Below are 9,879 nucleotides of genomic sequence, written 5' to 3' on the forward strand. Positions count from 1 at the left end.
TTCCTGCTACTTTGGATTGGCCATGACGGGCTGGAGCTGCCTTGTGACAGGAGCAGGAGGGTTTCTGGGTCAGAGGATCGTCCGCCTCTTGGTGGAGGAGAAGGAGCTGAAGGAGATCAGGGTCTTGGACAAGGCCTTCAGACCAGGACTGAGGGAAGAATTTTCTAGTAAGTAAACTTGAGTCATGTGTGTGTGGCTCCATTTTAAACCCTGCATGGGTGTGGGAGGGTGGAGCTTTTCTGGCAAGTAGTGGAAAGTTGTAGCCAAATCTAAGCCAATCCCACATCCAAAGTCATCAGAAAAAGAAAATTAAATAGTATAAAATGGCATAGTGTGAAAGATACTGGACAGGCTGTCCAGAGACTGGATTCTGGCCCTGACCCGGAACTTGAGAGGCAGCCACCTCAGCCTCCAGGTCCCTTTTCTCTCTTTTTTTTTTTTTTTTTTTTTTTTTTTTTTTGAGACGGAGTCTCGCTCTGTCGCCCAGGCTGGAGTGCAGTGGCCGGATCTCAGCTCACTGCAAGCTCCGCCTCCTGGGTTTTACGCCATTCTCCTGCCTCAGCCTCCCGAGTAGCTGGGACTACGGGCGCCCGCCACCTCGCCCGGCTAGTTTTTTGTATTTTTTTAGTAGAGACGGGGTTTCACCGTGTTAGCCAGGATGGTCTTGATCTCCTGACCTCGTGATCCGCCCGTCTCGGCCTCCCAAAGTGCTGGGATTACAGGCTTGAGCCACCGCGCCTGGCCCCTTTTCTTTTCATCTAGAAAATCCCACATCCGTTGTCTTTCTTGTCTACGACTCTTTTATGCTCTGAACCTTTTTGTCTTGGCAATTGCTTTACAACATTCATAAAGGACAGCATGTACCTGGAGACCTCACCAGTGGGTCCCTGCCTCTCTAGACTGCCCCGAGCTTTGTTTTGTTTTGTAGCATCCTCAGCCTCTTTAGTGGAGGTAAAATAAAAGGAAGCGAAGGTAAAGATGAGTGTTTAAGCATGTGTGTGTGTGCATGTGTGCCTGTGTGTATGTATCAGAGAGTGAGAAAGAGAGAGAAAATGAAGGGGAGAGAAAAATCAGAGAGAGAAAAATGAGAAAGACAGAGAATGAATGAGAAAGAGTGAGAGAGAGAGCATCAGTGAGAGGGAGAGAGTGTGCACAGGTGCACAGCACAGAGCAGAGACAGAGTAAGAGGCAGTATGACGCCAAACATGCCTCATTTTCATTTCTATATATGGTTTTTTTAAAACCATTTGTCTCTGTTGCTCAATACCACCCCCCTCCGAAAAAAAAAGCTGCAGAATTTGTTGTAGCAACTCCTTGTGCAAATAACGCTATGAGGAAGTTAGAAAAGGGGTGACATCTAAGTGGACAATGAATGCATCATCAAGGTCCAGAAACATAAAGCGACTTGCCAAGGTCATCTGATTAATGTGTAGCAGAGCTCAGACCAAAGCTTCATCCAGAGCCTTCACTTGGCCCTGGGGCTGATGCTTGGCAAAGTGGGTCTTCAGTCTCTCCCTTTGCCTCCCTCTGTGCCCAATTCCCTGTCCTCCTCCCCATCCCACAGGATTGGGAGGACTGTGTGTCTACATGTGGGCTCTGACTGTGCAGAAGGTCATGCCCTGCCCACAGAAAAGTCCCCCCTTGACAGCATTCAGGGACCACACCCAGCACTCTACTCTTCTTTCACTCTTCTCTGACCTCTTCTGATTTCCTTCACCCTCTGTTCTAATGGTGTCTTTGATAAACAAATATTAACACTTGACCAATTTTAAATGATTGTAATCCTTATGTCTCACCAATATTTGTACTCTAACAGTTAATACAACGATAAAGCAATGCTCAGCCTAGAGGAAAAATTCCCTGTGGTGAAAATGCAGGGGATATAATGGATGGGCAGAAGACTGTATGAAGATAAAAACAGAGAATGCTTTTGATGTTTTTTCAGTGCCAGGCACTGTTCCACATGGTTTGCATGTGCCCACTCATTTGCTTCTCATAACAGCCCTATGAGATTGTTAATATTATTATCCTCCTTTCTTACAGATGAGGAAACAGTCAGAGAGAGGTTAATGCACTTGTCCAATGTCCCGCAGTTAGAATATGGCAAAGTTGGATTTGAACCCATGTAGTCTAGTGCAGCATCTGTGCTCTTAAGCAGTAGTTCGTCTAGCAGCTTGGGGAACGAGGGAGCTATGGCTTCATCCACAAAGTCCCCTTTCCTGGTCTCTCTAGTTCCCTGTGAACTCTTTGGGGAAGAGTGATTTTCTCTTGGCTTTAGACTTCTTCAGCTTTGAAATGGCAATTCCTTTGAGCCAGTCTGTGTGAAGTCGGCAGCAAATGGGAAGCAGAGGAATGCAGCAGGAAGCGCAGAGGTGGAAATATAACCAGAGAAAATTCAACTCTCAGGCTGTCACCCACCTCCTCCCCAGCAACCTCTTCCCTGCCTGCCCCATTACAGCGCCTCCTTGGAGTTGCCTGACAGTGGAAAGGGGCTGGGAGTAGACAAAACAAAGCAGAGGCATCAGGAGAGTAAATGGTCCCACCTGTACCCCAGAAAGGAATTTCTCCAGCCTTGAATTTTTCCCTCTGAATTTTACTCTCACTGTTCTTTGGCCTTTGTTGCCAATTTCAGTTAAACTGACTTATTCTTACTCTTTCTCAGAAAAGTTGATTCAAACAACTAGTCCTGTACCTGGTGTACAGGGTACAAGACTTGGAGATGGGGTGGGCAATTTTCAGCCTTCACTAGAAATGTGACTTTTAATCTGTCCCTTAACCTGAGCCTCAGTTTCCTCACCAATAATATGGGACGCAGAATGGCTACCTCATGAGATAGCAGTAAAAGGAAAGAAGCAAGCTGTGAGCCGTATGCAGATTATAAAGCACAAATGAGAGTAGAGTATTTATCTGAGCTCCATGTAGCATGGTGTTCATTTTGTGGGCTAATTCCAGGTGACAACTTTACTGGCAGCATCACTACCTGTGGATTTCAGAGGAGCCTGAAGACATTAATGTCATAACTGCTGCCCTGGGCTACACAGCTAGATGTTAGTCCATTGGTGACTAACTCATTTTCAGCATTGTTACTTGCTTTTGATAATATCCGATCAGAATTTTCAATAGAATTCATTATTTAAACTCTTCTGCAATTCCCTAATAATGGCTCCACTCTCTTCCCAGTCGCCCAAGAAGGAAACTGTGGGGGTAACATTATCTTCTCCTTTTCCTCTCAGCCCAGCTCTAACAGGCACCAGGACTGTCAAGATAAGGTCTGAAATTCCTACCTGGTGTATCTCTCCCCTCCTCTGCTTCCACTGCTGGACCCTGCTTCCAGCCCTCATCTAAACTTTGGCACATTCTGATTAATCTCTTGATCACCTGGCTTTCTTATATCCCCTATACCAGTCCGTTTTATATCCTTGAGGCAAGGTTAACTTCCTACACCACAATTCTGCTTCTGTTTTCTTTTCTTTTGAAACAGGATTTTACTGTGCCACCCAGGCTGGAGTCCAGAGGCATGATCTCTGCTCACTGCCACCTTCACCTCCTGGGCTCCATCCATCCTCCTACCCCAGGCTTCTTATTAGCTGGGAATATAGGCACTCACCACTAAGTCTGGCTAATTTTTGTATTTTTAGTAGAGATGGGGTTTCACCAGGTTGTCCAGGCTGGTCTTGACCTCCTGGATGCAAGCAATCCACCTGCCTCAGTCTCCCAAATTGCTGTAATTACAGGGGTGAGCCACCACCCCTGGCCTGTTTCTCTACTTATTCCAAATATAAATAAGGGGTTTTCTTTGACATGGTGCTGGAGACCAAAAATCATGATTCTGCATTACCTACAGAATTAAATGCAAACTTTTCCCTCTTAAACTCAACTCTCCACAATCACCCTACTCTCCTTAAAAATTTTGGTGAGTTTCCCGTGATCCTAGCAATGCTTATATTCCAGGCACAGCTGGCAGCTCATTGCTTAGATTACTTTCCTGAAATTAGATGGGGTAGAAACAGACGTTTGCTCTTTCCCAAAAAATTGCTAAACATGCTGACTTCTGTGCCTTTGTTTACTTGTTCCTCCATGGAACATACACCCTCCACTCTAACAACTCGACTCTAACCATCCTCGAACACCTATGTAACATCACCTTTATCAGGAAACTTTGAAGCCAGATTCGGAAACCCTTCCAAGGACCTGACCTGTGTTCTTGCAGAGCTCCGGAACAAGACCAAGCTGACAATGCTAGAAGGAGATATTCTGGATGAGTCATGCCTGAAGAGAGCCTGCCAGGACATCTCGGTCGTCATCCACACTGCCTCTATCATTGACATCTTCGGTGTCACTCACAGAGAGTCTATCATGAACTTCAATGTGAAAGGTACAGTAGCCTGAGGAGGAGATGGAGCAAGGTGGGGCAAACAAGGATGAGAAAGATAAACAATGAAGGAAGAGAAGTCCCTCCACTGAACACCTGCTGTGCGCTGGGCCAAGTATCTCTGCTGATCACTACCATCTGGGGGAGTTCAAAGTTGCTACCTTCAGTTTTTTACATGAGAAGACTAGGGCTGAGAGATGGCAAGTAACTAGTCCGAGGCCTCCCAGGTAAGTAAGTAGGTAGGAGAGTTAGACTTTAAACTCACTCCTGTGTGACTCCAAGGCCTGTGGACGCTCTTTCCACTGCGGCTCCAATCAAAAGTCAACTAAACTCTGACTTCAGACTCTTGATATCCAGCCACCCCTTGCCTTGCCTCTGTGGGCCAGAATCAAACCTGCCAGGTGCCACCATAGTCATCATTTTAAACCTTGCTTGTGGGCTGATGATAATGAAATGGGAAAAATCCCTTGTCCCCCTCACAGTGTGTGTGATGGGGGTGTGGCTCGCTCCTTCAGTGTCCCCACTCAGACCTCTAGGGGAGCATAGAGACGAGCAGGCTGGGGGGCTCCAACCCCAAAGCAGTGTCAGGGGTGAATGTTTACAGCTCCCGAAGCCCCAGTGGGCGTGTGTTACATGGTACTCCTTTAGTTTTGCTCTTTTAGTTTTGCCGTCTGTAGGCAGCTTGTGTTAACCAGCTCAGTTAGACCTTAGACCTTCTACCTTGTCACAAGGACAGAGGGCTTTCTATATCCTGGGTTCTTCTCTTAGTATACCAGAAAAATGTAATCACACGTGAGCTTGGAGAATGAGTGCAAGTTTTATTGAGTGGAGATAGCTCTCAGCAGATGGGGAAGCCAGAAAAGAATGGTTTTCCCCTGGAGTCTGCTGCTCAATGGCCTGACTCTTCTCTAACTGCTTGGCCAAACTCTGCATCCTTCTTCTGGTCAGTGCATTCCTCTCGACGTCCAGCTGCCCTGTGTTCCTTCACTGATGTGCTTCCCTCGACATCTAGCTGCTTCTGTCTTCTTTCCCTGATCTGCTCCTCTTGACATCCAGCAGCTTGCGTGTGCCTGCTAGAATCTTGGGGCTTTTTAACAGGCACAGGATGGGGGTGTGGCAGACCAGGGTGGCCTTGGGAAACGCAATATTTGGGCAGAAAATGCCTGTCCTCCCATAGGTCTGTGGGGGTGGAGCCTTAGCCACAGACCACTCCCCTCTCCCTTTCCCTCCTACCCAGTCCGTATCATTTAAAGGGACCATGCTTTTCCCTTTATGGCACTTCTGTATCATATCCCCCCTCTGAAGAGGTACATCTAACTGCCATTAGAATATGGACAATTACCAGTGTTAGCTGCCTCCTGCTGACAGCGGGTGTTGTTTTGGGGAAACAGCAGTCAGATTCTTTCCAGGGGTCTATCTAAGGGTTCCTAGCAAAGGGGAGCCATCCTCTGAGGCTCCAGTTGCCTTACTGTTTGGGATTTGATGGTTCCTAGGGAGAAAAAACAAGTTTTATAAGGTTAAGTATGCATGGGTTAAACATGTGTATTACACAAGGAAAGAATTTAGTGCCAAAGATTACAGAGACAAAATGTAAAATGTACTAACAACATTGTACCCTGATCTGTTTCACCCTGGACTGGTTAAACTTTAGAAGAGACATAACTGTTCTTGGTATATCTTCAGCAGTTAACAGGTGCACCCCGCGAATTCTGGGGTTTGTGGGCTTGCACCAAGGCCATTAAAGGTTTTGTTTTTTTTTTTTTTTTTCCTGTATCTCCTCTCTCTTTCCTGGACCTTTCTGTCTCTATTATGAAAGACCGAGATGGCCACTTTCAGGAGCTCCTCTGATGTACTATCTGGTCCCAGGGCCTGTTTCTGCAACTTCCTCCGGATGTCAGGAGCTGCCTGAGTAATAAATTTATCGTTTAGGATTAGATGTCTCTTGACTGAAGCAGGAGATAGAGAGGTGTGCATTACTAAGACCTCACTTAGCCTTTCCAGTGGGATTTTCATCAAATCCTTTGTCAGTCATGGACAACTTGGTATAATTGACAGGCTTAGTCTTAGTTCTACATAAACCTTCCATTATGCACACCTGAAAGTGTCTCCTTTTCCAGTCTTCCATCTCATCATTATGATCCCATGTAGGGTTAGTCACTGGTGCTGCTTCTCTTTCAGTTGGATAATATTCACCCCTTTCCCTGACACTATATGTGATACAAAGCTCATCCCCAAATCTCTCTGCTGCTTGCACAGTGGCCTGTTTCTCAGTATCTGTCAGGGTCTGATTCAAAAGTAACATAAGATCTCTCCAGGAGAGTTCAAATATTTGGGTAAAATCCTAGAAAGCCTCTATGTATCTATCAGGGTCATCTGAAAGCTTCCCAATATCCCCTTAATTTGCTTTAAGTCCTGTGGGAGAAGGAGACCTGGAACTTACTGAGTCCAAATTCACTGGGCATCTGTTGGAGGGGCAAGAGTGAGACTGGGGCTTATTTAGGGTGAGGATTTCTAGGAGGGACTGAGTGGCTGAAGCTGGATAGTGAGGTCAGGGTGAACACAGAGGAGCAGGGCTGAAGGGATCTGGCTTCTCTGGTGGGAGTGGTTCTGGGATTCTTATCTTTAACTCCGTGGGCTTGCCCCTTGCAGCCTTTCCTGCAATAGCAAACAGGAAGGCTGGATCAATCCTACATTGTCAGCAAAGGTCTGGATCACCTTGCAAGGTATAGAAGGCCTGCTCATATGGAGCCTCAGACCATCTGTCCTCGCATCTACAGAAAAGTTTCACCTGCCAGATGGTATAAAATAAATGGTCCCTTCCTGAGGTCAAGTCGGTCCTTCATATAAATCATAATTTGGCCAAACCTTTGTGCAGAGGGATATGAGACATTTTTTTTCTCCAGATTCTGAGGGTCAAAGCAGTCCCAATGGTTTACAATACACTCCAGAGGAATATAAGCCAGGGGTGCTGTAGGGAACTGGTTACCCATTCTGAAAGACAGGGAATAGAGGCATCTATCATTTCCTTTCTTCTTTCAGAAAATACTCAGGGTGTGATGGAGAGAGAAAGCGAGTGTCCTCCCTTCACTTTCCACCTCTTATCCCTGAGGCTCGGTGACCTTGGCAGGTGCCAGCCATAGATACCAATGTGCTATGTCCTCATAAGGCAAGGAAAGCCTAGAGAGTAGGAATTATCTGCCCTTGCCTATGCATCCATTCCTCCCTGCTGTTGGCAAACTTTGAGTTCCCTGGATCTGTTTATGCCATGAAGCATGGCCTCCTTCTGTGAGGTGGGGTTCATTCAGCAGGAATTGGTCCTGCCCATTTACACTGTACCTGTTGACTGGCTTTGGATCCCTCAGACCTGTTTTTTCTTTCTGGGGTCTAAGCATGAAGCTTGGAATTGAGTTTGGGACTGAAAAGGCATTTCAGAGGCTCTTTGTATCCATGAGCCATGCTGAATTTGCAGTTTTCAGCCAGCAGGGGTCACCCCTCCATTAACTTCTCTATCAGAAACAGAGTCGGGGGGTGGGGGGCTCTCACCTACAAAAGGAAAAAAGAGAAAAACAGTTAAAGGGGCAAAAAAGTGGAGGATGCTAGGGGAAGAAAGCTTTGCTTAGTGCAAGTGGGCCCCTTTAATCCTGATAACTTTCCCCTGGTTCAGACCAGGTTAAATTCCTTGGCCAGGGGAGGAAAGGTCCCATTGGCACAGCAAGTGAGAAGTGTGCCCATTCCTTGGCCCTGTGGGGGCCCCAGCTACCTCTGGTTTTCTCCCGTCCCAACTTGTCGCTGTTAGGCTCAGCCTTTGCCTGCTGTGGGCATGCCCAGGTTCCTGAACTGGGAGGGGAAAGGGTAACAGAAGGTGCCCTAAGCCATGCATGCCTGTAGCTGTCATCATGGAGGCATACATGGCACCTTTAGGAACAATTGGTCTGATTTGCACCTTAGGCGTCTGAGCCTAAAGCTCATTACATTTAGTAACATTGCCATAGCCTGTAGCAAAACTCTTAACATTATAAAGAAAGAGATAAGAGATTTCAAACTGTGGGAGAGAGAAAAAGAGAAAAAAGTAACAGAGCATCTTACCCACAGGAAAGAGAAAGAGATGGCAGTGTTTTGGAAGAAAGGTAGACCATAGAGGTTTGCATTTGCTCACACTCATCTTCCTGAGAGCCTGGATGAGCCCCCAGTAGAAATGGAAAAAATTCTCTTGTACCCCTTGCACGGCATGGGATGGAGTGTGCTTGCTTCTTCAGTGCCCCACTGTTCAAACCTCTAGGGGAGCATGCAGATGGGAAGGCTGTGGGGCTCCAGTCCCATGGCAGTGACTAGGGGTGAATGTTTACAGCTCCTGAAGTCCCACTGGGCATGTGTTACAGGGTGCTCATTTAGTTTTGCTGTCTATAGGCAGCTTATGTTAACAAGCTCAGTTAGACCCTCTATCTTGTCACAAAGACAGAGGACTCTCTGTATACCAGGTCCTTGCCTTGGTGTACCAGAAGACTCAGATCACACCTGGGCTTGGAAAATGAGTGCAAGGTTTTATTGAGTGGAGATAGCTCTCAACAGATGGGGAAATCCGGAAGGGGCTAGTTTTCCCCAGAAGTTGGCCACTCAATGTCTCAACTCATCTCCGACCACACAGGCCAAACTTTGCATTGTTCTGCCAGTTGGTGCATTCCTCTCGACATCCAGCTGCCTGTGTGTTCCTCCACTGATGTGCTCCATTCCACATCTAGCCCCTTCTGTCTTCTTCCACTGATCTGCTGCTCTTGACATCCAGTAGCTTGTGTGTGTGATTGCTAGGGTCTTAGGGGGTTTTATAGGCACAGAATGGAGGCATAACAGGCCACGGCTGTCTTGGGAAATGCAACATTTGGGAAATGCAAATGCAAGACCTCACCTAGGTCTGTGGGGGTGGAGCCCTAGCCAGGAACCACACCCTCTTCTACCCAGCACTTCCCTTCTCCCCTTCCATATCATTTAAAGGGATCATGCTCTTCCCTTCCAAGCACTTCCATATCAAGAACATACAGAGCTGTCCTGACCACATCAAAGAAATTCTCTCGAGAGAACTAGCAAAGCTGGTTCACAGAGGTCTATCAGAACAGAATTATCCCGTACATGCTTTCTCACAATATTTTCTTAACAATAAGAGTCTCCCAGTATCCAGAATACGATCTCTTCAGGTCACCACAGGGGCTACTATTACCGAGCTGTTTTCAGTAAGGTGCTCAAAATGCACCCTCATTCAGTCCTCATTCCTTAAATGCTTAGTGGTCTTTCCAAATTGTGTCTTACCAACCTACTTTAAATTCAGACACATTTCCTTAAGGAATCTTTCCATGCAGTCTCACCTGCTGATTCCCAGAGCCCAGTCTCTTAAGCACCATAGCATACAGCTGCTGGCCTGGCCCTCCAAATTCAAGCTACTCTGATGCATTTTCTAACAAAACTGGTTGCTTTTGGGTCTCCAACATCATCTAAAAAAAAAAAAAAAAAAAAAA

The 9,879-nt window shown here is 46.6% G+C and overlaps 1 pseudogene; it reads left to right on the plus strand.

Moving 5' to 3' along the window:
- The first annotated feature begins 22 nt into the window (after positions 1-22).
- The window catches only part of LOC108528163 (3 beta-hydroxysteroid dehydrogenase/Delta 5-->4-isomerase type 1-like), a 12,342-nt pseudogene continuing 2,485 nt past the window's right edge, over positions 23-9,879 (plus strand).

Source organism: Rhinopithecus bieti, unplaced genomic scaffold, assembly GCF_001698545.2.
Source record: "Rhinopithecus bieti isolate Rb0 unplaced genomic scaffold, ASM169854v2 scaffold_3040, whole genome shotgun sequence".
In the NCBI taxonomy this organism is placed as follows: Eukaryota; Metazoa; Chordata; class Mammalia; order Primates; family Cercopithecidae; genus Rhinopithecus; species Rhinopithecus bieti.